The 11,737-nt window shown below is 37.7% G+C and overlaps 1 long non-coding RNA gene across 1 annotated transcript in view; it reads right to left on the reverse strand.

Moving 5' to 3' along the window:
- The window catches only part of LOC125160985 (uncharacterized), a 56,766-nt gene extending 45,081 nt beyond the window's left edge, over positions 1 to 11,685 (reverse strand). Inside the window, exon 1 of the long non-coding RNA XR_007150425.1 lies at positions 11,588 to 11,685. This is a non-coding gene — a long non-coding RNA (uncharacterized LOC125160985). The remainder of the gene's footprint in view (positions 1 to 11,587) is intronic.
- Between the last annotated feature and the right edge of the window lie 52 nt (positions 11,686 to 11,737).

Consider the following 11,737-nt stretch of genomic DNA (forward strand, 5'->3'; position numbering starts at 1 on the left):
AATGTTCTTCTAAACTGAGCTCACAGATAAATTCTAAAACATGAAATATAATCTTCCAGAGCTGAAACTTTACTAAAGCAAATATATGTTAAGCTATTTGACTAAAAAAATACTGCAAATTAAAATTACAAGGGAACTAAATGGAAGGTGAGACTGTCCAACTGAGGGCATTAAAGCTAGAATCAGGATTAAAGAGGGGAATCCAGAACTGCAAGAAATGACCATTCATTAACCACAGTGTAATTATAACATATAACTGAGAGTGGAAGAGTTAGGATCAGTATAACACTGAAAAACCCCTCTTACTATTCCAAAAAAAAAAGTTTTACTTCCCATAAAAATAATCTTCTGGCCTTCCATTTTGAAGCTGAATGGTTTCTGAGTTCAAAGAGCCACCTATTTGGTCTGTCCTAGGTGGCACAGAAACAGAGCAATTTGTTGCTCCCATTAACTTATTAAAAATGTCTAAAAAGACAAGAAAATAATTAACTTAGTAAAAATGTCTAAAAAATCAAGAAATCACTTTGACAGCTATTCATAAATTGGTGGTTTTCTCTGCATTTTTATTACTACCAAGAGAGATGAAATCATATATGCAATAGATTTCTCTTATTCAGTCCCCTAGCTCAGATTACTGAAGACTAGTAAATTTATATAATAACAGCTGACTGTCACAAGGCGGAGACCTCAGTGGCCTAACTGACCATTTTCAGTAGTCAGGCTTCAAGAATAGGATACCCAGCAGTAAGATAAAGGTTTCTTTTGAGGCAGACTAATTAATCTGATTATTTAATCAAAGCCCAACGGCAACAGCCCTCAAAATAAAACTTTTTTCAGACCTTAAAAAAAGAATCTCTCAAATTACATGGTGCCCTTCACTACAGAAATCACTATACAATTAAACAATGTGAGGGTTAGAGGCACTGACCCCTCACACAGTTGAAAATACACATATAAATTTTGACTCCAATACTTAACTACTAATAACCTACTGTTGACTGGAAGCCTTACTGATAACATAAACATTCTATTAGCACATATTTTGTATGTTATATGTGTTTTATACTGTATTCCTACAATAAGCTGGAGAAAAGAAAAGGCTATTGAAAAAATAATAAAAATACATTTACAGTACTGTACTTTAAAATATCCATGTATAAGCGGACCCATGCAATTCATACCTATGCTGTTCAAGGGTAAATTTTACTTTCAAATAAGATGAAATATTGTATATATTTTTTAATTTCATGATTTCTAAGCCTTAACTTCCTCCACAGCAGCTGGTGGAAAGGTAGCCTCTGAAAATGGCTAAGACTTGGCAACACAACTTGTGAGAAACTTTGTCTTCAGAGAGGCAGCTTCAGACCTGGGCCCAAATCCCACTGTACCACTCATACATATAGGAGAGACAAAAAAATATATATATATATATTTATCTGAACTTCGGTTCCCAGATTTTATCCAAGACAGCAAATATTGCCTACTTCACGAAGTGGTTGTGAAGATTAAATAAAAATGTATAATGTTTAACACAGTGTGTAGAAATGTATCATCCAATACAGTAGTCATTAACTCTACGTGACTATTTAAATCAAATCTAAATTAATTACAATTACATTTTTTGATGTTTATTTACTCTTGAGAGAGACAGACAGACAAACAGAGCATGGGTGGGGGAGAGGTAGAGAGAGAGGGAGACAAAATCCAAAGCAGAGTCCAGGCTCTGAGCTGTCAGCACAGGGCCGGATGCAGGACTCAAATCCACCAACCGTGAGATCATGACCTGAGCCGAAATCAGATGCTTAACCAACTGAGCCATCCAGGTGCCCCTAAAGTAATTACAATTAAATAAAACTTAAAATTCAGTTCTTCATTCACACTAGCCATATTCCAAGTAATCAATAGTCACATGCAGCTGGTGTCTACTATACTGAACAGCATAAATACAGAACATTTTCATCATCATAGAAATATTTGGACATTGCTAGAGAATGTAAGTGCTCAATAAATGTCCATTTAATCTGCCTCGCATTTTTTCCTTCTCCTCACCAATTTCACTAAGTTCTCAGGATGCCCCAAGATATTTCCATATCAGGAAAGAAAGCAGTATGATAAAACATATATGTGTTTATCACTTCTTTCACTTCCAGGAATATTGGAGTTCTAAAAGAGGACCAAAGTGCTTACCACAAATGGGAGTTTTATTGATGGGGATTTCAAGCCTTGCAGTCAGATACTGGAGAAGGTCTTTTTGCAGAAAAAGAGTATCCACAATGTTCAATTCATACCTAAAAATCTACCTATTCACAGCAATGACATTGATTTTAACACATTAACATTTACTGAGACGATGAAAAAGAAAAGAGCTTTTTCCCCTATAGAATTAATTTCACAACATTTTTTCCTGGTTGGAATATCTAAAAATAAACATAATTATCAGCATTTTTCCAGAAATACTTTAACCATGTTCGTTTGGGTATTTGAGTAGAATTCTTTGCATCAGTCTTTTTGTTTCTTTGATTTAATTTCCTTTATCCTTCCAAATAACCAGAATTGCAGCTGGTAAGCTACTAGAGTGAACATACTGACAGAGGTATAGAAAGTTGCAGGAATTATAAAACACTGACATTTAATAAAACTCCTAAGAAAAATCCTGGTGTCAGATGATACTTGAGGGTATCTGGTGAAATTATCTCATAGATCCTTGTAGACATGGGCTTAAATGTTCCAGGTAGATTTCTCTGCAACACGACATTTGTGGCACTAAACTTCAAAGGATACACATCTTTGCTTTCAAAATTATGAGTAGAAGAGGCTGGCCTATGTGCCTTATTATAAATGAGGAGAAAGGAGATGTAGTACTTTTTAAAAATCATGACCTTCGCTTATGCATGGCATCTTTCTAGGTAATATGCAAAGCTACATTCTCGAGTCAAAATGAAAATGTGTGAACCTAACTCCTTGAATGGCTTTTGCAAACAAGTTGCAAACACAGCCAATCTATTCTCATAGCCTTGGTCATAGTACTTGAATACACCTGGTAATAAATCTGATCATAGGTCTTTAATGAGTGAAATAAATTCCCTGCTGGTGATGTTTCAGAATTAAGTACATAATTCTCTTCTTTCACCTCTTTTACCTATGTTACTTATGCTAACAATATTCTGTACTTTGCTAACAATATTCTGATTGTGATTATTCCTCGATGTGTTTTGTTGTCAATATCAACAAGGTATGGATTTCATTAAACTACAATGCAATGCTAACAATATAGGACATGAGCAAGTTTTTTATTCTTCTGAAACCATATATTTGCTAGCAGTCTAAACACAAAAACATAAGCCACTGTCTTGTTAAAAGTACAAATAACACAGGATCATAATTTTGTAAACAACTCTCAAGTTATTTTAATCAATAGCCATATTTTTTCTTACTGCAAAATGATCCACATGCCATCCACTTTGACATACAATTTCAGCTACTAAAAAGACACATTTTCTGAACAATTTACTTTCTATTCTGCTATCATTTTACAATATTGGGCACATATTATGTACAGTATAACTCATTATTATCCCTTCCACCAGGTATAAATTTTATGTTTCTTACTATTGTTGGATGTAAATTTCTACTCATGTTATCCTGGGAGGCATTCTGTAGTGAAAACCCATCAAAAAGACAAAGTATTCAAAATAAAACACATAACTTACCAACTTGTAAAATGAATACCAATTCATAAATATCAACTAACTTCTGTACAGAGCAGAGTGGCTGATATTCTAGCCTGAACCTTCTAATAATGATAATGGTAATAATAGTGCCGTCATCTCCAGTGGTCTAAATTCTTTGACTACAATTAAAAAAAAAAAACCACACTTGGGGCGCCTGGGTGGCGCAGTCGGTTAAGCGTCCGACTTCAGCCAGGTCATGATCTCGCGGTCCCGGAGTTCGAGCCCCGCGTCGGGCTCTGGGCTGATGGCTCAGAGCCTGGAGCCTGTTTCCGATTCTGTGTCTCCCTCTCTCTCTGCCCCTCCCCCGTTCATGCTCTGTCTCTCTCTGTCCCAAAAATAAATAAACGTTCAAAAAAAATTAAAAAAAAAAAACCACACTGACTTCACCTAAATCCAAAGGAAGAATTTATTATAAGAATACAAATATGTAGTGTGAATTAAAAAGCGATCAGAACCAGAAATATCCAGGTGTTAGGAACTAAGAAATCCTCTCTCCTTGTCACTTATCTGCCTTGTTTTTCTCTGAGAAAACTATCTGCCTCTCCATCAATATACCTCTGCTTCTCCACCAATATACCAAATAAAGCTACCTCCTGCTCCCAAATTATACATATAGTTTTAGCTGGGTTTGGTCTCAGTTACTCACAAAAACAATCTTAGTGGCCTAGTGTAAATAAAATATGCATCAAGAAGTCAAAAGTATGAGTTAAGACTTAGGAGTCATGTAATACCAGCAAGCCCACTCCATGATTGGGATGGGATGGGATGGGATGGGATAGGATGGGATGATGGGGAGGGGCATGTTCTCAGAAAGTAAAGAGTCAATAAGTAGGGCAGAAACCCCCAGAAGTATCAACAGCTGTGCTTTGTTCTCTTCAAAATGATTTCATTTACACAATCTTATTTGATGAGAGGATCCAGGTGCTTATACTAGGCCTACTTAATATTAGGTAGTGATAATTATTATGGGAAAGTTAAGATTTCCAAATTATTCTATTCATGCTGTCATTAACACTAACTATATAACTTGTGCTTACTTTAGGCCTTTCATCACTGACTATAAAGTATATCCAAGATTAAACTCAAATAATGCTAGTAAGACTTTGAGGAAAGAGTGGCTTCTTAATACAAAATCATGCAGAACTTCATTAAAACATTGCAAAAAAGTAAAAAATAATATATACATATATATATGATAAAACTATGTCTATTATAGTCTATATTTTTTGTTAAAAAAATGGTAAGATCATATGGTCATACTCCATAATTTAGCCAAAGATCATTCAACCTACATAATGTTAGAGTTTTAGTATACTGAATTATTTTTTATTAGTGATCCAAGATTCATTTTTCTTCTGCCAATGAAAAAGCCAAAAAAATTTTTGAATAATCAATGTAATATTCAGGTCCAAGACTATTCATAGCAGTCAATTTGGGCTACTCATTAATGTCCAGGAATACATCTTTTTCTTTTTACCTGTAACAGTTTTCAGAATAAATTTTGAAGATCTAGGTGTCTGGTAGTGAAGAGCAGGTGGCTAGAGAAAGCAAGGTAAGTTTTTAGACATGGAAAAGATGAAAGACTGACTGCTTTGCACTCTGAAGATTGGATATATCAGTCTGCAAACATCCTCTCATTATTTTAATCTCACACAAAAGTATATAAAATACTTTTGGATCCTTTGTTAACAAGATAAAAACAAATTAAACTGAAGGGCTGACATGGACTGAATCTTATTCAGGAAGCACCGTCACCAACAGCTTCAGGAAAAAACCAAAGTGGATCCTTCAAAATATCATTCCAAAGGGCAGATGATACTACCACAAAAGAGTAAAAAAATAAAAACAGCATGATAATTGCAAATACAGGATAGTGGGTCTTCTCATTGCTCCTATAATTCTTTCTTCATAACACTCTTATTATTCTTATTAATTTCTGGGTATATGCAATTATTTGTTTGCTGGAATGGAACATTCCTTGGACATCTTGTCTTCTTCATGAGTACTTTCCCCAAATTGGTAAACAGACCACTATGCATGTAATCATTGTTCAAAACTTTTCTTAAAATGGAAAAATGGCATGTTCTTTAGGCATTTGCAAAATTTTTTCATTGTTTACAATTCCTGAAAAATGAAATGAACCTATCTTCAGCCAATCTGAAATTACTCTTTTCTATACACATCTTTCTCTTTATTCCTTTACTCATGCTATTCCTTTTGCCAGGAATGCCCTCTCTTAATCTTCCTAAATCCTATCCATTCTTCAAAGCCTATGGTAAATAGACTCTTCTCTGTGAAGCTTTCCCTGGTCTCCCCAGCTAAAAATTTTTCCTTCTGTTGAAGTTCCATAGCATTTTACCTAAACCTTCCCTATATCCCTTATTTATATTATAGCCGATTGCATTACATAAATGAATATCTCCTAAGTTTAAGAGTAAGTACACAACCATGTCTGATGAAGTATTTACTAGGCAGCTACCTTTAAGCCTATGGCTCTTAGGGGTATAAGACTTCGATTTCAGGAAGCTCCCACACTCTATTAATGAGGTTCTCTTCTACTTGCATTTGAGCCATTCTCTGGGAAGACAAAGAAGAATGCTCTGAGGCACCTTTGTGACCTGCCGTGTAACTGACCACATGCACTATTCCCACAAAACATCTGAAGCCTCTCTGATGGCAGGCTGAACATTCTCAGTTAACCTAATGCCACATGTGGCCTATGAGAGTCCTGTGAGTCTGAACATTTAGTTAAATCTAAAATGATCCTGGGTAGGCCATTTTAATAAGGATCCAAATACCTAATTATGGAAATTAAATAATTAGTACATGGAAAGATTTTAGTGGTGTCTGGCACATAAAAACAAATAAATAAATATTAGCTACTGCTTCCCATGGTCAGAAACTGGTCCAGTAGAACTATAAACTTAGGCGTGTCTGATTCCAGATTCTATGCTCCATTTCTTTGGGGCATTTTACTACATAGAATTGATTTCCTATTTTCCCCTCTAAACCTGCTCTCAAAAATGAATTTTTTTGGAAATGCAAACTGGTATATCACTCTGGAGAACAGTATGGAGGTTCCTCAAGAAACTAAAAATAGAACTACCCTATGATGCAGCATAGTTTGGGTTAGGTAGCATAGTTTGGGTTAGGTATTTACCCAAAGGATACAAAAATACAGATTTAAAGGGGTACATGCACCCCAATGTTTATAGCAGCATTATCAACAATAGCCAAACCATGGAGAGAGCCCAAATGTCCATTGACTGATGAATAGATAAAGAAGATGTGTGGTGTGTGTGTGTGTGTGTGTGTGTGTGTGTGTGTGTGTACATACACACAATGCTATAGAACTCAGCCATCAAAAAGAAATCTTGGGGCACCTGGGTGGCTCAGTCAGTTAGGGGTCCGACTCTTGATTTTGGCTCAGGTCATGATCTCCTGATTTGTGAGATGGAGCCCTGTGTTGGGCTCTCAAAATAAATAAACTTAAAAAAATATGAAATCTTGCCATCTGCAGTGACGTGGATGTAGCTAGAATGTATTATGCTAAATGAAATAAGTGAGTCAGAGAAAGACAAATTCCATATGAGGAATTCAAGAAACAAAACAGATGAACATATGGGAAGGCAGGGGGAGAAGAGAGTGAAACAAACCACGTGAGACTCTTAACAATACAGAACCAACCATGGGTTGATGGAGGGAAGTGGGTGGGGGATGGGCTAGATGGGTGATGGGTACTAAGGAGGGCAGTTGTGATGAACACTGGGTGTTGTATGTAAGTGATGAATCACTGAATTCTACTCCTGAAACCAAAATCACACCGTACATTAACTAAATTTAAATTTTAAAAAGAAAAAAAATCGGTTTTTGTATCACACGTGTACTTCAGTGCAAAACGAAGTTACTTTCTTACTTGTTCCTGGATACACATTATACGCCTGATTATCTATTTCTAAACCTATTGGGTATGGACTGAATGTTTGTGACCCTCTAAAGTTCACTTGTTGAAGACCTAACGTGATGGTATTTGGAGGTGGGGCCGCTGAGGGTAATTATGTAATGAGAGTAGAACCCTCATGATGCGATTTTATAAGGAGATGAAGGTAAAGCTAGCTCTTTGTCTTTCCCCCACATACGGATACAATGAGAAGAGTCAGCCATTGCAAACCAAGAAGAGGGCCTTCACCAAGAAACTGACCATGCTGGCACTCTGATCTCAGACTTCCAGCCTTTAGAACTGTGAAAAATAAATGTTTGTTGTTTAAGACACTCAACCTATAGTATTTTGTTATAGCAGCATGAACTAAGACACTATTAATACCAAGGGAATGGTATGAACTATGAGTGTAAACAGTTTCTTCCCTCCAGAAAAACTAAGAGCAACACTCTGGAAAACATGGGGGAAAAAAAAAGAAGACAAGTCACCAAAAACCATTTTGTATTGAAATGGGTCTAAGAAAAGTATAAAAAAATGGGGGGGGGGGGGGGGGGAAACGGGACACAGATCATGAACTCAGATTTCTTCACTGTCTTTTCGTTCCTGCACCATTTTAAAGACCCCAAACTGGAATTGAGAGTAAGCATGACATGGATTCTAATCAGTATACCCCACACCACCCCCAGGACACACACACACACACACACACACACAGACTTTGGCCTTGTATCAAAAGACATACAAATAAATGTACCAAAATTACTTCTTAAAATATTTCCCTCTCCCTCCCTCTTTTCTATATCTCTTCCATGTATATGTAATTTTTATGACTTTAATAAGAGAGTTTTGCCTGCGAGTATACTAAAAAGTTTCAGAAACCAAGAGAAATACCTTATAGAGTAAATTGGGAGCCCAAAAAAAAGAATAACCAAACCTATAGAAAGCAGGATCAGGAAAGATAGAGAAATGAAGACACTTGAGCTGAGTAAACAGACAGTATGGGGAAAAGGCAATGGAGACACAAGAATAATGTGGCCAAAGCTACGGAGGCCCAAGTAGCATGACTGGTTGAGAAAATGTAAGTAGAACAAGGGGTTAAAATTTGAGACCAAAGAAATAGACAAGGGCCTTATAAGCCAGGATACAGAAGGTGGACTCTGAGAGAAACATGTAACAAACACGGGATTTTAATTATTATTTTTTTAATATAATTTATTGTCAAGTTGGCTAACATACAGTGTATACAGTGTGTGCTTGGCTTTGGAAGTAGATTCCCATGATTCATCACTCAATTACAACACCCAGTGCTCATCCCAACAAGTGCCTTCCTCAATGCCCATCACCTATTTTCCCTTCTCCACTGCCCTCCCACCATCAACCCTGTTTGTTCTCTGTACTTAAAAGTCTCTTATGGTTTGCCTCCCTCTGTTTGAAACTATTTTTCCCCTTCCCTCCTGCCATGGTCTTCGGTTAAGTTTCTCAAATTCTACATATAAGTGAAAACATATCTGTCTTTCTCTGACTGGCTTATTTCACTTTGCATAATACTCTCCAGTTCCATCCACATTGTTGCAAATGGCAAGATTTCATTCTTTCTCATTGCCAAGCAGTATTCCATTGTATATACAAACCACATCTTTATCCATTCATCAGTTGATGAACATTTGGGCTCTTTCCATAATTTGGCTATTGTTGATAGTGCTGCTATAAACATTGGGATACATGTGCCCTTATGAATCAGCACTCCTGTATCCTTTGGATAAATTCCCAGGAGTGCTTATTGCTGGGTCATAGGGTAATTCTATTTTTAAATTTTTGAGGACCCTCCACACTGTTTTCCAGAGCAGCTGTACCAGTTTGCATTCCCACCAGCAGTGCAAGAGGGTTCCCGTTTCTCGACATCCTCACCTCCATATCTGTTGCTTCCTGACTTGTTAATTTTAGCCACTCTGACCGATGTGAGGTGGTTTTCAATGTGGTTTTGATTTGTATTTCCCTGATGATGAGCGATGTTGAGCATCTTTTCATGTGTCTATTGGCTATCTGGATGTCTTCTTTGGAAAAGCTTCTATTCATGGCTTTTTTCCATTTCTTCACTGAATTATTTGTTTTTCAGGTGTGGAGTTTGCTGAGTTCTTTACAGACTTTGGATACTAACCCTTTATCCAATACGTCATTTGCAAATATCTTCTCCCATTCTATCGGTTGCTTTTTAGTTTTGTTGAATGTTTCCTTAGCTGTGCAGAAGTTTTTTATCTTGATGAGGTCCCAATAGTTCATTTTTGCTTTTATTTCCCTTGCCTTCAGAGATGTGTCCAGGAAAAAGTTGCTGCGGCTGAGGTCAAAGAGGTTGTTGCCTACGTTCTCCTCTAGGGTTTTGATAGTTTCCTGTCTCACATTTAGGTCTTTCGTAATTTTGAGTTTATTTTTGTGTATGGTGTAAAAAAGTGGTCCACTCATTCCTCTGTATGTTGCTGTCCAGTTCTTCTAGCAACGTTTGCTGAAGAGACTTTTTTCTTGGATACACTTTCCTGCTTTGTCAAAGATTAGTTGGCCATACATTTGAGGGTCCAATTATGGGTTCTTTATTCCATTCCATTGGTCTATGTGTCTGTTTTAAGTACAAATTTTAAAGAAACTATAATAAAGTAGGGGTGATTTGGGAGAATGTTAGACTCGAAGAAAAGAATTTCAAGAGTCAAAGGAAGAAACCACAACCTGAGACTAAATAGAAATGAAAATGTGAAAAATTACAAAAGTAGAATCAACAAGATTTGGCCAGGAAGCTCCTAACTATGGAGGTCTAAAGCGAGGAAGAAATACAGGGAAATGCTTTGGTTTGTTGCTTTAGTAACTCTGGCAATCGTGGACAAATTACTGTCCCGGTTTATTTTAAAAGAGAAAAGGAAGATTAGCAGAAGAATTAGTCACCTAAGGTCCATATGAACTTGTGGTGTCTGTAAGACAGGAAAAATGTTCAATAATCAGGGGCACCTGGGTGGCTCAGCTAGTTAAGCGTCTGACTTGGGCTCAGGTCATTATCTCCAGGTTCAAGAGTTGGGGCCCTGTGATCCACTCTGCTGACAGCTCAGAGCCTGGAGCCTGCTTCAGACTCTCTCTCTCTCTCTCTCTCTCTCTCTCTCTCTCTCTCTCTCTCTGCCTCTCCCTCGCTCACGCTCTGTCTTTCTCTCTAGAATAAAAAAACATTAAAAAAAATTTTTTTTATGTTCAATAATTGGCTATCCACAACCAGAGCAAAGCAGATATCCACGTCTGAGCTGGAGAGAGAATACCTAATACTTTATAACAGTATTTGAAGCTATGTGGGGAAATGCTATTACTGAGGAAGCCCAGACAAGGCAAGTGAGAAGGAGCAGAGGCAGAAACCTGAGGGACACCCACCAATATTTCAGAATCAGGCGGGAAAGGACAGTCAGCCAGAGGGCAGCCCATCCAGGGCAGGTGCCACAGAAGCTGCAATGAGACGGGGTTTCAAGTAGATGCGACAGAACAATCAGGTCAGACAACTTGGGAAATATCCCACTGGATTCAGCAATTTCGAGTTTTTATCAGAATCCTTTGTTGAGGCAGAGTTTTTTCTAGGAAACGGGAAGCTGATGGGAAACAGATACCGCAATCAGGGCGTTCCCACACATGCCTTACGACGCCCTAAAGGCTATTCTGCCGCCTGAGAGCAAACCCCTTCACACGTCACCCAACTGCCACGCAAGTTCCAGAACCTGAAAAACCCTGGTGTGCAACTCCCCACTCAGCTTAGAGCGCGCTCCTCCCCCCCACTCCCGCAATCTTCCCAGCCCTCAGAAACCTACACAAATGACTTCACCTCCAACCCTCCCTGAGGCTCACAGGAAAAATTAAAGCACTTCATTTTATGGTTCCAAAGCTATGTCCGTACCTTACAAAGCTTTGTATTATTTGTTGTGCATCTGGCTCAAAACAGAGCGAGCCACACCAAAACGTAGAGGAAAGCTGAGAAGACGCCCTCACAGGCCACTTGTGAAAGGAGAGAGAAAAACTACGACTCCCAAAAGGCAGCGGAGGCGCA

This window comes from Prionailurus viverrinus, chromosome A2, assembly GCF_022837055.1.
Source record: "Prionailurus viverrinus isolate Anna chromosome A2, UM_Priviv_1.0, whole genome shotgun sequence".
Classification (NCBI taxonomy): Eukaryota; Metazoa; Chordata; class Mammalia; order Carnivora; family Felidae; genus Prionailurus; species Prionailurus viverrinus.